Consider the following 10,134-nt stretch of genomic DNA (forward strand, 5'->3'; position numbering starts at 1 on the left):
AGGTTGAACACAAGAGCACAAGACAGACGAGCAGGAGAACGGATAGATGGACAGACAAGTGCAGAGTCCCTTTCTGAATTGATCGGTATATTAAAAGACATGTGTATCGCAAGTGCTTCTACATGTGCCATACAATCCCGCAAACTGAATGTATCCTTTTATAACAAGCGGTATAGGGTGAAAAAATACTCCATCCTTACTTTACTTCCTTCCTTCCTTACTTTATTCAAAAAAAATTGCTCTTAAATTTATTTTCAACGTTCTCGTTAAGTTAAATGCACCAAATTCGGTCGATTGAATGTCAAAGCCAATTGAAGTTCCGTTGCCAGGCAGCATCTAAGCGGGAAGCCGGCATTCAAAAGCTTAATGTAAGGTCTGTGTTTGTTTTTAGTAGGGTCAAGTCTTATCAACAGTGCATTTTCCAAAAAATCATGCACGAATAACAAACGTTACGACGGAAAGATGGAAAATTAAACGGATGTAACGGACGACTTGAAAGGCAATTAACTGACAAGAAGAAAGGCGATTAGGTTGAATGCTGATTAAATGAAACGTGGGCGATTCGGAATACTGTACCGACTAACGGGAAGCCAAATATAAAGACAATTAGCAAAGAGACAGATTGACCAAAGGACTTAAGATTCGAAATATAGACGGATATGCGGAACGTGGGATTGAAAAAGGCAAGCATAAAATGCTTAATGAATTACAGATAGGAAGTCGATGGGAAAATTAGAGGCACGTAAAACCGATTAGATGAAGGTGGATAGACAGCAAGGCAGACAGGAAGCAAGGTGGTTAAAAAAAAGAATGGTTAGGACAGACAATTTGAAAAAGATGAATTCAAAAATGGAAGGATGGAAAGACCGGCGATTGGCAGATAAAAAGACGAGTGGATGGAAAGACACATGCGCCCATAGGCGTTTGGGAAGGGTGTGAATTGACAACAGGACAGTTCAAAAAGCACCTAACTGAAGAGGGGAAGGGACGAAAGATGGACGCATTGAAGCAAATATGGTTGGAAGGTGGATGAAAGGAAACATACATATCTGCTTGTATTTTCAAATCACGTTTACGAACTTTCTGTAGAATATTAAGATGATCTTTAGCGATCTTACTATATACTATATAAAGCTTTTGCAATGTTGCGTTAATTATAAACCGGATGCAGTCCACTAATGTCAAATGTAATTTCCTGTTTTTTTACTTGATTTTGTTTTCAAAATTGTTTATTTTCAAACTTGAACATTCTTCAACCTTATACTGTTTGAAAAACGTTCTCGTTCACTTTTCGTTTAAACAGCAAAAAAAGAAAATGATCGTAATGTTAATAAAATTAATCAGACAAATACACAATGTACATATATTTCACACTATTTGCAAAAAGATAAAAACCAAGGGCGCATTACATCACAAATTTTGTTCTCATAGTATTTTTATTTCAACTTCACTTAACAAGAAGTTAAAAAAGATGGTTAACTGATTATGCTGTCTTCCATTGCGGGGAATTATTTCAAAATATTCAAATCCTACGAAACTAATTGAGTTTAATAAAAAACCTATCGCTGCGGAGTTCATTAAAATTTTCCACTTTTTTTTAAATTTCATAAGAAAGATTTTTTCATATAAAAGAATACTTTGTGCGTTTGCTTGTGTGCCTTTATATGGAAAGAGTACTTAATTGTAGAAGAAGAATAGAAGTAGAGCGGGAGAAATTTGAGGAGGGGCTAATGACAAGCAGCTTACCTAAAGACAAAGCCAAATTCAAATATTTTTTATTAACAGCATTTCACGGCGCATCATTAAATCGCTTCGCTTAAAACAGTTCGCATTCGTATAACGACTTTTCAAAATAAGACAGCATACAGGAAGTGATCGAAAAAGTGGTCCAATCCGAAACATTTTCAATAACGTTCGTGCTTGAGTCAAAAAACATGCCGATGTGCCAAATTTCATCAAACTATCTCAAAAGTTGCGAGCTGCTAGTTAAATACAGATAAATAGGACGGACAAACGAGCTTAGAACGATTCAGAAATGGACTCTGTAGAACTCTATATCTCAAGTTTTTTTTAGTTTTATATACATCCTCAGACGCGCAAAATCCTCTCGTACCACAAGCGGTTCAGGGTATAAAAATACCAGTAGGGGTGAATAGCATAAAGAGATTAAACTCAGTCTCATTATTTAAATCAAAGAAACGAAATCAAGAACTAAAGCAGGTACAACACTATCAGAGAAGACCATTGGCGTCTCTTCTGGTAGATAGACTGCATGGTTGGCTTAGTCTTTTTGGCAGAGTTAAATATTTAATTGATAGTTATTCTCCAGTTACTTGCAAGATGTCGTTAGCATCAGACGCTCCATATATGAGTCTTGCAATTTTTAGAAGGTTTCACAAAAATTATATATAATGGGAAGATTTTAAGCCGATTTATTTATACCCTGCTGGATGCAAATTGTCCATTTACGGCATCTTCAAAGTAGAAACAAAATGCGGCGCACTCAAGCGACGTCCAAAGGTTTGCAATGAAAGTAATTTCGATGAGTTTGCTAATATGCCTACAAGTAAGGAAATCTTTCGAAGGAAATCTTAGGTTTCTTACTTGACGATCTATTATTTAAAAGTAGAGTGTTCACCAAGTGTATTTGTATGTTAAATTCAAATCAGATCTGCGATTTACTTATGCGTACATTTACTAGCGTTTGTGACTGTGCCTTGCGCGTTACTTGAAGTGAAACATTCAGAGAGTCTTTGTGTTAAAATTTTATATAAAATCTGTTCTTAGTTTTTTGTTTTCTTTTTTTAAAGGTAACAATGAAGCTAAAAAAAAATTTACCACACAGTTCATGTAAACGCAAAAAGAAAATTTTAAATCTCCGGGGTTTTGAAAAAGAGGATATGAACAATTCGAATAAAAAAAACTTATCATTAAAGTTAACAGAATTTTTTGCATTTATTTTTGTTGCTCTCACAGGATTTTACCTTAAAATTTTATTTTGTTTTGCGATTTTTGTTTTTCTATTTGAATTCTGGTTATGGTTGCGATTCGATTTAAGAAGAAGAATGCTTAATTTCTCTTCTGCTTAATCTGCTTAATCTTTGGTATACTTTTTTTAATTATTTAAGAAAGTTTTAGTCCCTTTTAGATAATAAGAATTTTATTTACACCGCGCTATGCTGGTTTCGACTCTTCAGAAGTCCACAATCACCATAGATGGCATTATTATATCCTAATGGGTTGGTGCAAATGTACATAACACCCCGAAGGATTTAAGATAGACCTACTTTCTATTATACCGATCGATTCTGAATTGATCTAAGCTTGTCTATCCGGCTGTCCATTTGATATCCGCCCTTGTATTTTTTTTTGTTAAATCTACAGGATGCGATTTTTGGGATATTTTAGTCGAAAAGCGCATGCTAAGGGAAATGATCTGAATCTGCTTAACCTTTTCGATCACTCATCAAATAACGGCTTATTTTAAAAAGTCGGTATATGCAAAATAAAAAAAGCAAAGTGAAAAATAATAAAATTTGTAGGGAGTAAATTAATTTTGCTAAGTTTGAATTATGTCATGTGATGTTTCGGCAATCCCCTAATATGAGGGCTTTTACGAAAAGGATGTCTTTCCATCCACGCAGTAGGAGGCGAAGTGGTGTAGGATATTTAATCGTCGGCTTTGATCGATTATAATGTTCCCGCTAAATTTGAAATTGTGAAGAAACGTTATTTACGAAAACTTTTGATGCTGAATTGCGAAGTGTTTGAAGCGTTCGTAAAGAGTAAATGTAATATCTAGAGGCAGGCGATTGATTGGTAATAACAAAATAGAAATTAATTTGCTTAAAGTTAGTTGTCTGTGCGGAACTAATACTTGCTAATAGAGTTTTTTTTAAGACGGGTTTCTAAAAAATTCATAATCACTTTAGGCGACGAATTTTTTTTTCATGTCCATAAACGAAAAGGTTCCATTTTAGCCCACCAATCAGAGTTGTTTTCTCATTTTTTATTTAAATTGTTTGATTTTTGCATAGAACAACTTTATCAGGTCACGGAATCCTAAGCATAGCTAAAGAATGATTAGAGGTACAGTCAAGTCAAAGTCAATTCTGGGAAAAACTTGGATATACATTTTTTTAGATAACAAAAATAGAATAATAACGAGCATAAAAAGTTTGCATCTGATCTTAGATATAATAAATATGTTTCCAATCATACTAACAGAATAGCAAAAAGTTTTTATGTCAATTCTCAGAGATTCTTAAATAGCGAAAAGTTGCCGCTTGCTACTAGAGAAAGGTTTTCCAGTCAATTTCATATCCCTAAATCTCTAACAAGGGCGAAATATTAGTTAGGCTTAGCTTTGGCATTGCGTACATCCTTGAATGTAACTGTGGTTTAAATCTTAAAGATCATAAAGCTTATCACAGAATTTGACATTACACTTTGTAGGCGAAGTAACTAAAAAGTTAGCATAGAGAAAAAAATATCAATGAAGGCCAGAAATTTGAGAAAAATCTCGCCGGAGACCTTCATCATGCTCCTTTCAGGCTTTTCGCATTAATTTTTGATGTAAACATTGCCACGATGTTAACTAACTGCCAAAATAAAGTTTCTTTACATCCATCGGCTAGGATTTAACAAAATCTGAGGCCACGATCTTAGCCAGTTGAAGGAATTTCTGCGAACTCAGACGGGAAACAACAGCCTAACACATAGGTTCTTAGCTAAGAACGCAAGTAAATCAATTCCAAAACAGTGGATATATCCCAAAATATCCCAAAATAGTGAATATATCTTGTATTAGGTAGCACTGTATAGCACGATCATCAAATAACTGAACGGTGTGATTAATCCGCACATGCATTGCCTTTGTAAGCAGAAGCCTATTACAAAAATTTTTGTAAGTATTTTTCGAGACATTGAATATATCAGTGATATCAGATCAGAAGAGAATAAAGGAGGATACTTATCGCCTAATAATACGCAATAATAATAAATATTGGTTTGATTTTGTTAATATCTGAACTCTTCTCTGATGTAATACAAGCAAAACTTCTTGGTTATTTAACATAAAATAAGTTCGCAATGTGAAGACAATTATTCTATAGCCTATTAGGCGTAATGTCTTGTTTGATAAGGCTAAGAAAAAGTAAAATTCGAGGTTAAATTTAAAAATAAATGTTGACAAAAATTGCTTATTACTTATTCCCTTCAAGCGTTCGCTTTGTTACATTTGCTTAAGATATTTCTATTTTAGCTCATTACATAAACAACAAACTAACACTAGACAACAAACCATATATATATATATGTATATATATATGTATGTTTGTGTGATATATGAAAGCATAATGCATATAAGAAGGCTCTTGTATATTTTAATCATTATTTTTGTTGTAATTTTCATTTTCATTCATTGCATGTTTTCTTAACGATGTCCATGGTATGTGACTCTTAGTCGTTTGGTATACATTTCACTTTAGTTGTCTTCTTTGCTCGTGCTGTTTGTTTGTTTGTGTATGTGTGTGTTGCGAATTTCTGTTTATTTTCTTATTCTTGTTCTTTAGTTAGTTTGGTTTAAAATTCAACTTTTTTTCTTAGAATTTGAGTATTGAAAAAACTGTGAAATGTTAGAAGAGAAGAACACGAAAGAAAGAAAAATGAAAAAAAAAAAGTGTCACTAGTTATTATTACTATTCTTTACAAACAATGCAACACTTTTCAGCTTTGTTACACTGAAGATGCTTAAAAGGATTTAATGCTTCTTGTTGGTTGTTAAGAGGATGTCGCATTAAAATTGAAAGTTATTGTTTTTCTTGCGTTTTTTGTTGCGTTCCTGCACGAGTTAGCATTTCTGTTTGTGGTCTACGATACTTGTGGCACTTATTGTTGTTTCGGAATCATAAAATAAATTCTTGTTCGTTCGTTCTTCTCTTACAACATTATACGTGCGGATACTTAGATCTTTAAAAGCCATCAGGGATTCTTTTTTATTACGAAGTTGATTTAGAATAAAATGAAAATAAATATTTGCGATGTTTTCCCATACACGTAGACGTTTTGTCGAAAAAGTATTGCGAATTGTGAATTCGACTGTTTAACCGGTTAATGGTAAAAATAATTATCTTTGTCCTAAAACAAATTTTATCCACATCCTTGGCCAAACGAATGAGAAGTTCCTTCCATCGATGTTTCTATTCGCGGGCAATTGATTTGTGAACTCGACGGGTGAATCCCTAACAGAGTCTACGTAAATATACGAGAACTTATTGTCGGCATACTTTTCATTTTACGGATCCGCAACCAATTCCCATTTGTATTCCTTGCTCCTAAATTTATGATTATTGATTTTTGCTGGCGACGACTTCGGTTTCTTGCTGACGGGATTCGCCTTCAGGATTGATTCTAACCTGTAGACCAGTTACACTTGGCACGTGTGCATAGTGTGATAGCGCCTAAGAGAAGAAGGTAAATTGACTTTCCAAATAAATTTTTATCTCTCCGCGCCATGGCTGGCGTTAATAACCGATTCATATGCCCTGTCAATCTTAAACCCCTATAGAGAAGAGAAGTAGATATATCATAGAAAGGGTTTTCGTAGAAGCAACGGACGCTCTATTCTTTCTAGCCCCAATATTATAAAGGTACGTGGATTAAAAAAGTACAAGGAGGGCTAGAAAACTTTGTAAGAGATGTCTTTCTCGATCATTGGACACTTTTTACGAAAAAAAGTAATGTTGCTAGTCCGTCGTGATAAAAAAGAACTTTGTCAGTCCGGCAATGCGAATCCAACTAAGAATATAGCTATCTCCTGTCATTACACGTTTTACAGTGCGTTTTACAAAATCTGTTTCTGGGGATTAGATGCCTTAAGAAAATAGACTTCAATCTGAAACCTGCGAACGGTTTACTTGGGGGAATTTCTTGACTGCTTTGATTCACACAAATTGGATTATTTGCTCGAGATTTACTCAGAGGAGGGAGGCACTTATACTATGACTATGACCAATGTTCACGTAAAACCCATAGAGCAATATTTTTAGTTATATATATGGGAATGTTGGAAAGATCTATAAAATATCCATTAAATGTACGGATCTTTATATTTCACGAACTTGAATTCACGTGAATTCCGCTGCTTTAATAAATAAATTAGTCAACTTTAAAAAATGGCTCGAGCCGATCCGGGAAATACCTAAAAACAATTTCGGATGGAATAGCGACTTTGATGAAGAAACTCAAATATGTAGCTCTAGATTCAATAAGTTTTGAGTTCGTAATATACGAAATTCAACATAACCATTTGTTCGGTAACTACGGGCGAGCTAATGAAGCCATTTTCTTGATTCTAGGATTTCTAGGATAAGGAGTGCAGAGACGTTAGGGAGAATTATTGAATCAATTCCCCTCGCTGCCATCCTCTCATCATCGGCTATCGCAGGTCCGAAAAGAGCGCAGTCTTAACTTTTCCTCATGTTCACGATTTCACCAAGAATTCGTTTATCCCGTGATTTAATGGACAGGTGTGTATATTAAACTTATAATGTCTAGCATCTCTTTGCCCAAAGGATAAATATCATGTCTTAATACCTTATACTTTCTATTTATAATGAAAAGTTTTGTTAAGTAAACTATTGAGCCAACTTAATACTCTCCCATTGGGGGTAGCAGAAGTCATAAAGTTATTGAACCTTAAATATGTACAAACTAATACTTAAGCAAAAACGCATTAATAAACCTTTTGCGTTAAAGGATATTTTGCTTTGACCTGCAAACTCAATGCACATTATAGTATACAGGTATAACTATAATTATAGGTCAAAGGAACTTTTCGAAAATTTTATTAGTGACGCAAACGGTGCTACAAAATAATTTAATTTTATGCCGAGGATTAAAGGCTTTAAACATCGTAAAGGGACAAATAAGCTGACCTTAAATTTGCGAATACTTAAAAATGAATTACAACTGAACATTTGTTTTCGTGCCATCTAAATTGAATAAATGAACTTAAGTAACATTAAGGTTAAATACGCACAGAAGTAAAACAGTTTTCGGTTAAAATAAAATAGTTTTCCGAACACAGCTATATGATGATGCTTTTAATATATAGCTTATGGTAGTGAGTTTTCGTAATCCATATTCTAAAGCCTTATACGTATCAGCAACGCATGACATTAGGCAGCCAAGTGTACAGTCTTACCCACTATATTTTTAACAGAAATAATAAGGAAAATCCATTTAGGTAGGTTTGTCCTTTCGTAAATCTATAGCCTTCATTTTCCTGCCTTTGACACCCGTACCAGATTTGCAAAAAATTCACAAAATTCTATAAGAATTCTTCGAAGTATTTCGCTGTCTTGATGCATTACGTTACGTATTCATACCGGCTATACTCCATGATAGAATCCGGATTGCATTATTACTGCCGTCGATTATTTCTGAAAGCTGAAGAATTATGCTCTTACTGGGCTTATTGGTCGCGGGGGATTTTGAAATAATGTAATTTCGTGCATTAAGTCCTTTTCCGTTTCGAATTAAAATTTTTGAGGTCTTACGGCTAGCAGATCAAATTTGAGAATTAACATAATTCAACTTTAAACATTATTGTAACAGTTAGAAAATTAGAAAAAGTTCTGAACTAAGCCGGCTTTATATGATCATCTCCTAAACTCAAGTATTTTTCTTACTTGTTTTGGGCCATACAAATATTTCTTCTTTGTCTCGCTCCTATTGCCAGCTTAAGTCTACTCCATCGCCGAACCTTACGAAGCATATTCCTTTTCCGAAAGCACTTAAAAAACCCACAAGGAAGCTTCAGAGACACTATAAAGTTTATATATTTTTGTTCAGCATGAAACTTTGTATTGACTTTGCTGTGCTCATCTGTTGGTCGGTAGTAAGCATTCTCCTGGTTCCAAGAATGATATTATCGTCTTCAAATTAAGCAGATTTTTTTTTTTTAAATTCTTTTACACAAATTAATACTAAAAACGGATCAAATTGGCTAAAGGACTCGCCTCTTAATACATTTTATTTTCAAAGGCATTAAGTTTTCAACTGATACAATGAAATGGTCTATGCCAATATGATAAAATATCGAAATTTGACTTGTTCGAAAAATTGCGTATAGAAGATTGAGTTTAGAAGATTCGACCGCAACTCAATATAATTTGCTTTTTTACTTATTATTGCTTTGAAAAATTATGTCAAGAAATATTTAGTAGAATTTGCATTGATCTCAAGTTGATACCTGCAAACCATCTATGAAAAAGTTCGGCATATGGCGGAATAAATTCAATCCGTTTCTGGCCTGAACCAGAACATTACGTTGCGTAGAGCAATCATTTCTTCAATGGGATCGTAAATATGCTTTTAGTATTACTTTAAATGGTCTGCTAATGTACGTGTTTCGTAGACTTTACGTTTTCGTACAAATATTTTTTGAAACCTTAGCTAGCGAAGAGCGAAAGTTTGTGTTAAAATCTAAACGCACATAAACTTCGTAAGATAAGAACAATCCAGCAGACAACAATCCACATGCTGCACATAAGTATATTTACGAGTACATATATAAATATATATATACATATATATATATATATATATATATATATATAAAACGTGATGCAAATTCCATGATTGTGATACGTAAATGTATTTAGTACACATATGGTCCCCATGAAACGATGAATTCTTTCAAGTCTTACCTAGACCGTATGTGACAGAATCATCCAGCTACGGTTATACAGATTTACACACACATTTATGTATCCATTTATCCGGTATTATGTTCAAATTGAACAAATCATGATCATCTACTCGTCGCATCTAGGCAAGCGGCAATCCAGTGCCGCGTTATATAAAGGTAGAGAAGATTTACTATTCCATTATATTTAAAATGAATAAACGCGAGCACGTACATTTTTCACTTTTTTTTTTTTTTTTTTTCTCCTACTCTCAAATATCCGTTTATGTATAAATCGATGCGTGTAGATGTGAAAGCTTTTTTAAAATTCATATGTCTTTCAGTTGGTTATTCACATTATCATATAGATACGCGTTCATGGGTATAATATGCATGCATTTCATTTAACGTGAGCACTGCATATGTATATGTATGTATACATG

At 33.8% G+C, this 10,134-nt stretch overlaps 1 protein-coding gene across 1 annotated transcript in view; it reads right to left on the bottom strand.

The window, feature by feature from the left end:
* Positions 1 to 10,134, bottom strand: part of LOC119632905 (probable serine/threonine-protein kinase MARK-A) — a 105,037-nt gene that overhangs the window by 36,251 nt on the left and 58,652 nt on the right. The window lies entirely within an intron of this gene.

This window comes from Glossina fuscipes, unplaced genomic scaffold (assembly GCF_014805625.2).
Source record: "Glossina fuscipes isolate IAEA_lab_2018 unplaced genomic scaffold, Yale_Gfus_2 2, whole genome shotgun sequence".
Lineage (NCBI taxonomy): Eukaryota > Metazoa > Arthropoda > Insecta > Diptera > Glossinidae > Glossina > Glossina fuscipes.